Here is a 13,527-nt window from a genome sequence, read left to right as displayed (position 1 = left end):
AGCTGATTGGAGTTATGCATCATTTAGTTAGGAGTATTGAGAGATTACAATACATTAGTGAGCTAATTTTTATTTCTTAATTTCAAAAATGTTTAGTAACCTAATAAATATTATACCCATTAAAACAAATAATTATATAAATACTACAACAAAATTAAAATAAATACTAATAAATTAAATAACAAATAATTAAAAATACATTAATACATGTATTGATAGTGTGTTGCATGGAAACTAACCAAAAAAATTAATTTAATTGACAATAAAATAATTAACCATGCTCTTGCCGCCAGAGAAAATAGTTAACAAGAAATTAAGAAAATAAATTAAGCAATTAACAAGACAAAAAGTTTGAAGAAAAAAATTGATAATGCTTTTTTTACATGTATTAAATATTTGATTTGTTGTAAATTTATATAGATTTAAAAGTAAATTGATAAGGGTAAATGTGTAATATATTATTTTACTACATGTATAACTAATACCCACGTAACTTATTATAACACCTCGGAATTTGAAATAGCTAAATATAGAAAGAACTAAATTGGAAATGGCAAAATCTAAAATTTTGCAAGTTAAGCTTAAGATAGGAGTTTTGGGTCAACTTCATGGTCATAGGATGAGTTAGGCTTGGAATCCTCTTTCCAACGCCACCGAGTTTGCTAATTTTTGAGCTCGTATGAGGGAGATATAACTGTTTGAAGTTGGGCTGTCCATTTAAGGAAAGTCACCCGGATTTAAGAGGAGTATTTTGGTCTTTTCCTTACCCTATCAGATTTATTTCATTTTTAGTAAATAATTAGGGGTCTAAACTGATTTGGTTCAGTTTACACAATCCTAAATTACGCTAGGGTTTTAGAAAAGAAGTCAAGAGGAGAAAGAAGGAGAAAAGGGTCAAGATCTTGTCAAGTTCTTGAAGGTTTCATTGCGGATTTCGCCAAGGGTTTGATCCCTAAGAGGTATGTGAGTTCACATAGCATTGAGTTCGTTCACCCACGCGTCAATCATGTTAATTTTAGCGTAAAGTTCATTCTAGAAAATTGAAGGTTTGATGTTCTTGATTGGTGTTATTGAATTTGCTTTCATTCTTGAATTAGAATGGGATTGATAAGTTTTTGAGATAATCATATCGATTTCAAGAGTTGTTTTTGAGTAGATTCTTGTGTACATGTATTGTGTAACTGAATCTAAAGAGAAATATAGAAAAAGAATCGAATCTAATTGAATTAAGGACAAAAAACGAGTTGAAAATTTCATCGGAACCACCTGGGAAAGGACTGGCTGGCACGCCCCAGATGCGCCAGAGGGGCTGGGGCGGCGCGCCAGCAATGCGCCAGAATCCAGTCTCTGAAATTTAAGGGGTCTGCCCCACCCATTTTTCATCGTTTAGCCCGTCTGAGTCCTTCTAAAGTGTACTATCACTCCCTATTGATTCTAACTACTCTAAACAACTTCTAAACATCTACAAATCATTTATAAACATGAATCATAACCCTTGAATCCATAATTCAAATTCAAGGTAGAGTTGAGAGTCAAGTCTTGAGAGTTCTTCGAGTCATTTTAAGAGGTTGTTTGCGATTGTTTTACAACTTGTTTTAAATGACTTGAACACAGAGTTGAAAAGAGTAGAGTGAGTTCATTTTCTTTAAAATGATATATGGAAACTAAGTATTGCCAAGAGCAAATGTTTTTACATTAAGGATTAGAGAAAACACCATTTTCCAAAAGAGTTTTCATGAGTAGTTTTAGTACCATCTCTTTTAAGAGAAAGATTTTGAGTAATAATCTTAAACCAGAGAAAATTTATGTTTTTAACCATATGAGCTAGTTACATTTTGGGAGTAGTATTGAGCACCGATATGGGGACGAATTCAGATAACTTAAGTCTTCATAAACCATGTAGCCAACGTGGGTAGAAAGGATCATACTTTTTAGATGATTCCTTAATGCTTTTAGCATAGACTAGTGGATCCACTTAGTAGTAGGTTCTATACCCCGACAAAGTATAAGACGATCCTGGCAGCGTAAGGCAAGGCGTTATATCATCACATAACTCATAGTGATGATTGTCAATTAGAGAATCTCCCACAGAGTTACTTGTATTTTCATATACAAAAACTAAGTTACTATTGCGTTTTTCAATACACTGAGTTGTTATCTACATGTTTTAAAGCTTTTCTTTATACTGTATCTTTATTACTGCTTTATATTGAAAATAGTTTAGTTGAGTTGAGACGAGGTAAGTTCCTTCAGTTCCATTTCAAGCTTATATCTTGTTTTAGAATTCCCCTCACATACTCGTACATTCCATGTACTGACGCCATTTGGCCTGAATCTTTTATAATGCACATACAGGTAACCAGGATCAACATTCAGCGCTTCGTTGATCCAGTTGAGCTTCAGAGTTATTGGTGAACCTCATTTCTTTCTGAGGATTCCTTTTATTTTCTTTATAATTCTAGTTTTGTTAGGATGTCGTGGGTCTTGTCCGGATGTCCATCTCAATTATTAGAGGCTTCATAGATAGATAGAAAGACACTAGTTCATGAGTCTTTTCATTTTCATTCGGTTATGTTGAGACTTGAGTTGCTGCTTTGGCTAGTCGAATGTTTATTTATAAAAAAATATAAGTTATCACTTGAGTTATGGTTTACTTTTTAAAGTGATTTTATTATGAGTAAGTCTTTCGCTAAGAGTTCAGCCAGGCCAAGGATTCCCTTAGGGCCAACAATGGTTCTCGAATGCCAGTCGCGCCCAGGGTGTAGGCTTGGAGCATGACAAACTTGGTATCAGAGCACTAAGTTCAAGAGTCCTAGGGTGTCTATGAAGCCGTGTCTTTAAATTCCTAGTTATCGGTGTGAAGTGCGCCACATCTATAATTAGGAGGCTGCAACATTTATGAATTATCTCACTTCTTTCATACTTATTTCGTGCGATAGAGTTTATCTCTATAAAAGTTTCCTTCTAATTCGTGCTTGCGCGTATCTTTCAGATCATGTCTCCACGAAGAGCTGTCCGAGGTCGTCCGGGAAGCTATCTGAATGTTGAGTCAAGCTGTGACCAACCAAGTTGGGCAACATAGAGGGGTTCAACAGGAAGGGGCTGATACGTCTAGGATCCGCGAGTTCTTAAGGATGAATCCTCTAGACTTCACTGGTTCAAGTTTCACTAAGGATCCGAAAAACTTTGTGGAAGAGCTTCAGAAGGTTTTTGAGATTATGCACATTGGTGATGCTGAGAGGGTGGAGCTAGCTGCATACCAATTGAAGGGTGTCGCTAGAATTTGGTTTGATCAATGGAGAAAGAATAGAGCTGAAGGTGCACCACTTGTGAGTTGGGCTTTGTTTGATGAGGCCTTCTTGGGGTGTTTCTTTCCCCGTGAACTGAGAGAAGCAAAGGTACGAGAATTCCTCACTCTTAAGTAGGAATCTATGAATGGTCATGAGTATAGTATTAAGTTCACCCAATGTTCCCGCTATGCTCCGGAGATGGTTGTTGACATGAAAAACATGATGAGTTTGTTCATTGTTGGGTTGTCTCATCTGTCAAGTAAGAAAGGCAAGATATCTATGCTCACAGGAGATATGGACATAGCAAGGTTGATGATCCATGTGCAACATATTGGGGAGGACAAGCTGATGGATAGAGAAGAGTTTAGAAACAAGAAGGCTAAGACATCACGGAATGAGTCCGGGCAGCAAAAGAGTAATGCGAATTGGTCTTCTTTCCAACATAAGCAAAAGGGACCTTCTCCATCATCTGCTAGTGCACCTGTACCAAGGAACAGAGGTGAGTTCAACAATCGAAATTTGCAAAATTTCAGAGCTAGACCTGCGTAGTCTCAAGGTAGTGTGGCACAAGGAGGTAATGGGATTGCTGGATGTGCTAAGTGTGGTAGGACCCACTCAGAAGTTTGTCGTGATGGCTCCACTGGTTGCTTCAAGTGTGATAAAAATAGTCACTTTATGAAAGAGTGTCCTAAGAACAGGCAAGGATATGGTAATGGGGGTAATAGAGCCCAATCTTCTTCAATTGCTCCACCAGACAAAGCTGCATCTAGAGGAGCTACTTCAGGGGCAGTTGGAGGAGCGAACTATCTATATGTTATCACTAGTCGCCAAGTGCAAGAGAACTCCCCAAATGTTGTCACTAGTATGATCAAAGTCTTTAATTATGATGTTTATGCTTTGCTAGATCTAAGAGCGAGTCTATATTTTGTGACTCCTTACATCGCCATGAATTTTGATGTTCTTCCTGAGCAACTTTTTGAGCCATTCAGTGTTTCTATACGTGTTGGTGAGTCTATTCTAGCTGAGAGATTCTATCGTGATTGTACAATTTCTGTCAATCACAAGAATACCATGGCTGACTAAGTTGAGTTAGATATGGTAGATTTTGATGTCATTCTAGGTGTGGATAGGCTTCATGCCTGTTATGCCTCAGTCGATTGTAGAACTCGAGTTGTCATGTTCCAATTTTCTAATGAGCCAGTTATAAAGTGGAAGAGTAGTTTAGGAATGCCTAAGGGTCATTTTATTTCTTACCTTAAGGCGAGAAAATTATTTTCCAAGGGGTGTGTCTATCACTTAGTCCGAGTTAATGACTCTAATATTGAGACACCTTCTATTCAGTCAGTTCTAGTAGTAAAAGAGTTTTCAGAAGTCTTTCTAGATGATCTTCTCGGAGTCCCTCCTGAGAGAGAAATAGATTTTGGTATAGATATTCTTCCTGATACTCGTCTTATCTCTATTCCACCTTATAGAATGGCACCAACATAGTTGAAAGATTTAAAAGATCAGTTGAAGGATCTTCTTGAGAAAGGTTTTATTCGACCAAGTGTCTCACTTTGGGGCACTCTGGTGTTATTTGTGAGGAAGAAAAATGGTTCTTTTAGAATGTGCATAGATTACCGTTAGTTGAACATGGTTACTATCAAGAATAAGTATCCTCTTCCGAGAATTGATGATCTTTTTGATCAACTTCAGGGTGCCACTTTTTTTTCTAAGATAGACCTCAAATCAAGCTATCATCAATTGAGAGTAAGAGAAATTGATATCCCTAAGACAACATTCAGGACCCGTTATGGTCATTATGAGTTTCTGGTCATGTCATTTGGTTTGACTAATGCTGCTGAAGCATTCATGGACCTTATGGATAGAGTATTCAAGCCTTATTTAGATATGTTTGTTATCGTATTCATTGATGACATTTTAATCTATTCAAGGAATGAGGAAGATCATGCTAGTCATCTCAGAAAAGATCTCCAAACTATAAAGGATAAAGAGTTGTCTGCTAAATTCTCTAAGTGTGAGTTTTGGCTCGAGTTTGTGGCATTCTTGGGCCACATTGTTTCCGGTGATGGAATTAGAGTTGACACTCAGAAAATAGAGGTAGTGCAGAATTGGCCTAGACCCATATCTCCAACTGATATTAGGAGTTTCTTGGGGTTGGCAATATATTATAGAAGGTTCGTTGAGGGTTCTTATCTATTTTATCCCCTTTGACTAAGTTGACTTAGAAAACAATGAAGTTTCAATGGTGTGAAGCTTGTGAGAAAAGCTTTCAGGAATTGAAAACTAGGTTGACTACTGCCCAATATTGACCTTACCAGAAGGTACACAAGGTTTTGTGGTATATTATGATGCGTCGAGAGTTGAACTGGGTTGTGTATTGATGCAGAATGACAAAGTTATAGCTTATGCCTCCAAACAACTTAAGGTTCACGAAAAGAACTACCCAACCCATAATCTAGAGTTGGTTGATGTAGTGTTTTCTTTGAAGATCTGGCGTCACTATCTTTATGATGTTCATGTGAATGTGTTCACCGATCACAAGAGTCTTTAATATGTGTTCAGTCAGAACGAGCTTAATCTTAGACAGAGGAGGTGGTTATAGTTACTCAAAGATTATGACATGAGTATTCTATATCACCCAGGTAAGGCTAATGTCGTTGCTGATGCCTTGAGCAGGTTGTCTATGGGTAGTATCGCCCAGGGGAAGAAAAAGACTGAACTACCCCTATTTAAAAGCTATCAAAAACTTTCCACGGGACTATTTTCAGTTCGTGGTCCGACCTATGGACCATAGATCCCATACATGGAATTGATATTGAATTTTTAAGGCTCAAAAGTCCATTTACCGGTCCAAACGGCGGCCCATACGTGGACTTCTGTCTTGTCGATTGGATCCGTTGGATTTGGGTCACAAAAGTTTACTCCAGTACTCTACCGATGACTTGACAAGATGGGTCACCTTTCATCCTACGACCCATCGGTTGGGGTCATCATTCACAGACTCAGTACACTCTAGTATAGCAGTCTCTGGTAAAACGGTCAGAACTTTTTACTCCGTAGATGAAATGAGGCAAACTTAGTGGGTTTGGAAAGAGGACTCAAAGACCTTTAATTTTCTTCCAATTCATGCAATTTAGGGTTCATAGTGAAAATCATAGATCATGCATGGGTTCAAATGGGATTAGTTTAAAAGCATGTAAATGAGTCCAAATCATCAAAATAAGATCTTAATCAATCAATTGAATCCGTACAAATATAACTCAAGAGGAATTAGATGAAAACCTAACCAATTTTGGGAAATTGAATTGAAGAATTGAAGAAACTTTGAGAACTCAACGGGTGAATGGAACCCATTGATGAACTCCCTAAATACCTTGATCTTAAAACCATAAGCAATTGATGAACAAAAGAGACTTGAACTTGAAGAAACTAGCTTCTTCTTCATTGATCTAGAGAGAAGATTTTGGAGAAAACCTTGGAGAGGATTTGGGGATTTGAGGGAATGAAAGAGTTTGAGAAATTTATAAGGGTGAATGGTAGATATAGGGCTTAGAATTAGGGTCAAAACAAGATAGTATAGGAATAAGAAGTATATGAAAAGACTCAAATACCCTTAAAATAAATGTCGGGTGGTTCTTACAATTATGATCTATGGTTCGTAGGAATTTCTACGAACCATACTGGTCAACCGTAGATTAAGTATTGGCGCATAAAATCTCATCCAAATTTGATGAGTCCTTTCTACGCTCCTTCAAACTTCTTACGGCTCATAGACTCAAATCGTACAACTCAACTTTCACTCCAAAATTTCACTAAGTCTAAGACCTTTCTACGGAACCTTCATACGGTCTGTAGAAACAATGTTGACCCGTCAAACCCTTCCATAGACTTGAGGTCCTACATCAAATCCCTAAATTAACCCTACGACCCATCAAACTCTCTACCGTTCATCCTATCAAGTCATAGGTCCAATATTCAGAAACTTAATTTCCAAAACTCATCTTTGGTCTATGACTTCCTTCCTATTGCTCGTAGGAATTCCTACGGTTCATTGGTTGGACTCGTAGAAACTTGATTTAGTCCATTTTTCTTTTCTTTTGGACTTTCCAACTTTTGGGGTTTTAAAGAAAAAGACCCAAATACCCATTAAAATAACTGTCTAGCAGACCTACGATTGCAACCTTTGGCTTGTAAGAATTCTTACAGACCATACTGGTCAACCGTAGTTTGATTGACTGGGGCCTAAAATTCATCTAACTTCAACGAGACCTTCTGACGGTACGTATACCCAAACCGCAAAATTCCACTTTTACCCCAAAATTTCACCAAGTATGGATTGCTTCTACGGAACCCATCTATGGTCCGTAGAACATCCCGCGACATGTTCTGGTCAAAGGTTGATCAAGTTATTAGGACTTGAATTTCCTAAAACTTGACCTACTTCCTACGGATGCACTCTACGGTTTGTAGAAGCATTTATGACCCGTAGAATGGATTCGTAGAACACAACCAGTAGCAAACAAGTGAAATCTTTCATTTTCCAAATTCCGAGGTGTTACATTTATTTATTTATAATATTGATTGAAAAATGAATATGTAAATTTTAATTTAATTAAAATGAAATTTTAATCAAAATATTTGTAATATTTAAAATAGTGTCTCTCTATAAAATAATCTTAGTATTAAAAGTACATTGATACTTACCATTTTTCATAATTTGACAAAAGATTAGTCAAACACAATTTTCTTAGCAACAACAGTTTTCAAATGAATTAGCCAAACACAAATTACTTTTTTTTCAAAAGCATTTGTTTTTAAAAGTCTTTTTTAAAAAGTTTTTTTAGAAATAAGCAGTTCTTAGCAGCAACGCCAAATATGCTCTAACAACATAATATCATTTGTATTCTATTATCAATTAATTACATGGATTTACTAGCTTTATTTCAACATATCATAAGCTTATTTGTATTTTATGACAAGTAATATTTTATGACCAGTAATTTAAAGATATAGATTTACTAGCCTTATTTGAATGAGTACCATAAATTCATTTATATTTTTTATAAAGTGATATAAAAATTAAAGATTTATTAAGATTATACGAATTAATATCACAATTTCATATCTTCCTTCAACCCCTATATAAGGTTCCTAAATGGCATCGACAATTCATACTTTCATGGCATACAAAAGTTCAATGGTGAAAAAAGACATGAAGAGTTTCACTATGCTTTTTCTTTTCTCTATGACAATATTTTTCACTTTATTTGACAATTCACTAGGTATGATTTTTTATTCAATGCATATGAAATTATTTTATGTATAAGTATGAGTTCAGATATATGTTTTAATTATTCATTTTTTTTAATCATGTCGATTTATTTGTAATCTTCTCATTATTTTGTATCAGGTGATGATACTAAATTTTGCCCAGAAAATTTTATGACTAATGATGTATGTGCTAATATTAGTTGTGGAAATCTAGCTCTATTTCACTAGCCAGCAAGTTCGATGCCTCATGATTGTGTTTGTGCTGCAGCAGGAAGCAATCAAAGTCTTTGTACCTGTCAAATTTGTTGTCAAGTAAAATTATGCAATAAAACTGGTTATTATTGATGTAAATTGAGTAATCATACATGTCCATTGAATGATTGGGAATAATAAACAAATAAAAATCAAAAGTTGAACAATATTTTTTATAAGTGAAAAAGCTTAAACTTTAAAAGGTTAGAGATCAAGATAGCAATTACAAGTTGAATAATATTTTTTTATTCCTTCAAACAAGCGTCATCAATAGAGTAATTTTGTAATTTTATCAAACCAATGTAACATATAAAATGACACATGTCAAAACAATGTAACAATAAATTATATAAAACATTATTGTCACATATATTTACTTGCCTTTTGCATCTTCAAAATTAAAATGGATAGATGAAGTTGATTGTTCAAGAAAGTCATTAGGTACCTACTTAAATGACCAATAAATTATATCATTTTGGAGAGTAAATTATCAACTTAGAATTTTAGATCAATATACTATCTATAGGTATAATCATTGTGAAATTTATTTAACAACTTTGAGAGATAAGTTTTGTTATTTAACTGCATAATCTTTTTTTATTGCTAACACAATTAAAGTTACAATTTTAAAAGGTAAGTTCATTTTCTTGTTTTTATCTACTAAAAATAGAAATTAGCGATGAATAAATTATGTAGTTAAACAATAAAATTCATATCTCATATTTATCGAATAAATAATTAGTTATTATTAGTCACAAGATATTTAGTGACATATTAGCGTTGAAGTTTGTAACTAATTTCATTCTATTTTTCTATTAGTATTAATATCTAATATAGTGGTAGGTGAAAAGTAATTCTCACCTTTGAATAAAAGTTTGGGATTCTGGCTTTGAGGATTAAATAACATATGGTAGGGGCGTTTTACCCCCAAAATGATACTTTCCAACTCAAATCTACATTAGTTGGCTGGAAAACCGGGTATCAAACACCGTGTGAAAAAAAACAAAAAAACTTCCTATGATTATCCACAAAATTATATTTATTTATTTATTCAATGTTCGATTAAATGACATCTATTAATAATAATTCAACCCGATTATGAATTTTAGATTTAAGATTCTTTTTTGTTATCCATGAATATGTAGAAGTTATTGTAACACCCCAATTTTTTTTTGAGCTAAGACTCGAACCGTTCTTCGTAGTGAGTGAGATTTTTGCAAGTAATTTAAAATTTCTTGAGTATTAAGGTCACTAGACGTAGCACCCTGAGTTCCAAAAAGAATCGAATTGGAAATAGCAAAATCTGAAATTTTGCAAGTTAAGCTAAGTATGAATTTTGGATCGACTTCAAACGACCATAACTCCTATATCAGGATGATTTAGGTGTGCTACCAAATACCTTAGGAAAGGTCTTCGAATTATCTTTTCAACGCCACCAAGTTTTCTCAATTCCGAGCTCTAAGTAAAAAGTTATGAAGGATTTACTAACGTCGCGCAAACCTGGCAGCAGCTCCGCGATGCGGAGCCAACACGGACCTCATTGCCAGGTGAAAACTTATTCCGACTCTCAGTCGTTTTAATTATTCTTTAGGGGTATATTAGTCCTAAAAACCCTTAGGAGGTCATCTAAATTGCCCTAAATGAGTAGAAAATCAGTTTTTCATAAATCAAACCCTCTCATTCACTCCAAAGATTCTACGCTCAAGAAATTCAAGAAATGCTAAGGCTAGGGTTTATCTTTCAAAGGTTTTCCTTCAAGTTGCTTCAAGAGGATAATTCTTTTAGGTATGTAAGCTTCCATAGTGTTGGGTTTGTTCACCCACATGCCAATCATGTAAATTTTAGCGTTAAGTTCGTTCTAGAAAGTTGAAAATCTGATGTTATTGATATGTGTTCTTGAATTTGCTTCCATTCTTGAATTGGGATGAGATTTAGGAGTTCTTGAGATTATTGTTTCGATTCATAGAGTAGTTTGAGTTAGATTCTTGTGTGCATGTGATGGTTATCTGCATCTAAAGAAAGGTTGAGCAAAAGAATTGAATTTAGGCGATTGGGGGTTAGAAAACGAAGAAGATAAAAGTCAGGAAAATCTGGCACTTGGCTCCGTGTCGCTGACCTGCCTCCCCATTTCATAAAGTTGTCTTCGCGTTGCGGAGAGGTCACGGACCTCTCTGCCTCAAAAGTTATTTCGCGACCAATTTTTAATGCGTCTCCGCGTCGCGGACTAGTTTCCAAGCAGTGAATTTTGATCTTTTCTCATGTTTAGCTATCTAAAATCAATCCTAAACATCATGAGATCTTTCCTATCAAAAACCACAACCTTGAATCCATAATTCAAGTTCAAGGTAGAGTTAAGAGTTAAGTTTTTGAGAATTCTTTCGAACATTCTAAGAAAGTCCTTTTGATGAGTCTTCTACAATTTCTAATAACTTGTTTCAAGACTCGAGTAAGTGAGTATGAGTGAGGAGAATGTATTCATGAGTCTACTTTATCATTACAAGATCCTTCATACCATGAAGAATAACTCTTGAATTCATAATTCACATTCAAGAGAGAGTTACGAGTAAAGTTCAAGAAAGCCTTTGAGTTCAATTGTGAATCCTTTGAGCTCAACTATCGATTTGAACTAAGTTTTGAGGAAGTAAGTCTAGAATAAGAAGAGTCGTATACATGAGTTCCATATAGTTATGTAGACCATCGAGTCGAGTTGTTTCATGCCCATAATTTCACATGAACTTCGTAAGTTGAGCATCTTTCAGAAAAGTGGTATCTTCAAGTTCTAAGCCTTTAAGTGTTGAGTTCCTAATCCCTTTTGAGAAGTATCTTTGAGTCCTTGAGTTGAATATTTCATGATCATAATTCCGCATAAATATTATAAGTCGAACAGTCTTGAGATGAGAAGTATCTTTGAGTCATTAAGTTGAGTAGTTCATGCTCATAATTCCGCATGAACTCTGAGTTGAGCATTCTTGAAATTAGTAGTATCATTGAAGTTCTTGAGTTCCAAGTATTGAGTTCTATCTATGGTTATTGAAAACCTTGCATTGAGTCATTCATGTCCATCATTTGGCATGAACCATATTTTAAGAAGTCTTTTACAAATGTTTAAACTTTGTTTTAAAACTTAAGCTTTGAAGTTGAGTAAAGAGTAAGAGTAAAGTTGAAGTTCATTTCTTCAAAAGTAAATGGGGACTATATCTTCCCAAAAGAGTTTAAAATGTTTTCACATTTAAATAAGAACGGAAAACTGAGATTTTCAAAAGAGTTTTTGAGCTAGTTTTTCAGTAAAGAGCCTTTAAGCTAGTTCTTCAGTAAAAAGCCTTTGGGCTAGTTCTCAGTTAAAGAGTAAATCCTTTCACAATAAAGCAAGAGAGGAAACCTTGATTTCCAAGATAGCCTTTGAGCGCTAATCTCAAATCACAGAAAGAAGTATGTTTTTAAAACATAAAGAGCTAGTATATTTTGTGAGTAGTATTGAGCACCGATATGGGGGAGAGTTCAGATAACTCATAGCCCCCATAAACCATGTAGCCATCATGGGTAGAAAATGATCATACTTTTTAGATGAATTATTTTCCCATAGACTAGTGGATCCACTTAGTAGTTCAGGTTCTATACCTATGGCAAGGTATAGGATGCGCTGGCAGCGTGAGGGAGATCGTTGTATCATCACAGTAACTCTAATGTGATGGTTGTCGGTTAGAGAAACTCCCACATCAGTACTTGTATTTTTATATACATCAATTTATTTGTATTTTTACATACATCCTAGAGTTATTTGTATCTTGCATACACACAGAGTTGACATCATGTTTTAAACAGCTTTTCTTTATATTGCACTTGTTTTAAAATGACTTTATATTGAAATGAGTTCAGTTATGTAGAGTTGAGTATCCAGAGTTTGAGTACCAAGAGTCGAGTGTCTTATTATTGAGTTGAATATTTTATCTCTGAGTTGAGTATCTTATCCTTGAATACTTCTGAGTTGAGTAAGTTGAGTAGTTTTGAGTATCCTTGAGTTGAGTAAGTTTGAAAAGAGGTAAGTATGTTTCCTTTGTATTAAGTTTCAAGCTTATGTTATGCTTTAGAATCCTCTTACATGCTCGTACATTCCACGTATTGAGCCATTTAGCCTGTATCTTTTCATGATGCAGACACAGGTATTCAGGATCATCAACAGGAGATTCGTTGATACATCCGAGAGTTCAAGTTAGCTATGGTGAGCCTTCTTGTTTCAGGAGGATTTCATTTACTTTTCAGTTTACTCAGGATGTCGTGGGTCTTGTCCCGACTTCCATCTTTATCAGTTAGAGGCTTCATAGATAGTTAGTAGTTGAGAAGTCTGTAGTATTTATTTATTTTATTAAATATTTTTAAGACTTAAGTTCCCTATTTTATGGCGAGTTGAATAATTTATTTTATTCAGAGTTTTCTTTTGAGTTAAAGATTTGTATTTAAGTTTCATGAATTTTTATTCATTTTAAGCTTTGTATGCTTGAGTTAGTCTTCCGCTTGTAGTCTGCCAGGATGAGGGTTAGCTTGGGGACCAACAATGGTTCTTAAGTGTCGGCCACGTCCAGGGTGTAGACTCGGATCGTGACAGTTATATTTACAATTTAGGACTTATTTGAGAGGTTTAAGTTGGGAACCAAAGGGAAGAGTGTGTTTTGAACCAAACAAAAAATATTCTCGATAGCATCAGATTTTGTTT

General features: G+C 35.0%; 1 protein-coding gene across 3 annotated transcripts in view; it reads right to left on the bottom strand.

The window, feature by feature from the left end:
• LOC125875232 (probable serine/threonine-protein kinase PBL9) overlaps window positions 1-13,527 on the bottom strand; it is a 1,122,098-nt gene that overhangs the window by 575,303 nt on the left and 533,268 nt on the right. The window lies entirely within an intron of this gene.

This window comes from Solanum stenotomum, chromosome 8 (genome assembly GCF_019186545.1).
Source record: "Solanum stenotomum isolate F172 chromosome 8, ASM1918654v1, whole genome shotgun sequence".
Taxonomy (NCBI): Eukaryota; Viridiplantae; Streptophyta; class Magnoliopsida; order Solanales; family Solanaceae; genus Solanum; species Solanum stenotomum.
The sequence above is the reverse complement of the archived record's forward strand: the minus strand, read 5'-3'. Positions and strand labels throughout refer to the sequence as shown.